Source organism: Sinocyclocheilus grahami, unplaced genomic scaffold (assembly GCF_001515645.1).
Source record: "Sinocyclocheilus grahami isolate Dianchi unplaced genomic scaffold, SAMN03320097.WGS_v1.1 scaffold2734.1, whole genome shotgun sequence".
NCBI classification, from domain to species: Eukaryota; Metazoa; Chordata; class Actinopteri; order Cypriniformes; family Cyprinidae; genus Sinocyclocheilus; species Sinocyclocheilus grahami.
This window is the reverse complement of record NW_015507912.1, coordinates 8,165-9,701: the sequence shown is the minus strand read 5'-3', so window position 1 is coordinate 9,701 and position 1,537 is coordinate 8,165.

The following is a 1,537-nucleotide window of genomic DNA, read 5'->3' as shown; positions in this document are numbered from 1 at the left end:
AACAGGCTACACTTGTGAGGTATGTCTCAAATCTATCTATCTATCGATCTATATATACACACTAATAAGAAATATTAAAGTAACATTTTCCTTTAATATTCTGTAATGAAGGAGATCCCAGTAATCGCAGACAAAAGTTGTGAAATGGCTCCATTAAACCGACATCTGCTCAGGGGCCAGTGGAAGAGCCTCTTTTCCTTATAACGGAGGAAGAGGACGAGGCCCTCAACAATCTCCTGGAACAGAAGTTTCCAGAGTGCCCTTCATATTTCATCTTGTGTTCAGGGGAGTTATTTTTGTAGGGGTGTCATAACAAAATGTGCCCAAGAGTGAATCGTTCATTTTGCAAGTTTTCATGCAGGATTGTCACGACAAAATGGGCTTAATAGTGAATTGTTCATTTTATAAACTTCAATTTAATTATTGTGTACATTTGGATGGTTACTTTTAAAATGATGCTGCTGTTTATTGAAATGTTTTAGTTTTCATATATAAAAATGCATGATGCACGTGTTCTTGACTTGTCTTGGAGTAAACATTTATTTTGAATCTTGTGATTAAAGTATATTTCATATAAAATGCCCAGAAGTTTCAAACATTATTTTTAATATCACAAACAGGAAATTACTCGCATAATACAATGAAACGAATAACTGTATAGGTCTACACCTAAATTACACAAGATTAATGTTTATAAAATGCGTAATATGTCATTATAAAATGCATACATAAAGTATGACGTATCGTGTGTAAGGTGGCGCTACTCTGTTAAATAATGTAAGCTCCTCGCCTCACTCCCGGTTCTGAAAGTGCTGGTGCTGCGGGTCTGCAGCTGGATACTACTGAAACCTTACTGTTAATAAAAATAACAATTTGGTCCCTCGATATTCTCTTTGCCACCGTGAAATTTTCTCAGTCTCTCCAAGTGTAAATAAATACGGCCGGGAAGTAAGAAAACACACAGTCCATGTATTCTCAATACTTCAATTTATTCACAGAAATACAGATCTTATATAGGCATGTCGAGGGGAGTTTTTACCCTCTTAACCAATGAGGATAGGGTGACATACCCATACAGGATGTTTTTCCCAAGAACATGTGTTTTGTATAAAATTGCCACATATACAGAAAAACATATCCATATAAGGAATAGACTTCCTTTACCTTGAATATTGCGTAAGAGACATTCAAACACCATACAAGAGAGAGAGAGAACAGATAGAGGAGGGGTGATTCAGAGAAGGAGAGAGAAAGAGACAGAAAGGAGGGGTACGGCATCAAAAGACAGAGAGTGTTTTCTAACAGTGACGCGTAGGGCCTCCTTTTCCGAATAAAGCTTCTCTGTGGATGAAATAAAGAGCCTTTCACACTTGCTTAAAGGACCTAATAGAAACCAACGCCACGTGACGCGGCGCCCCCATACTGCAGCATGTGCCTTTCTGCGGAGCACACGCAGCTACGCAGCTTGAATGGTGTTGACTGTAATATGTATGGACAATAATCTTTATTTAAAATTAAGACTATCCGTGTCTGCGTG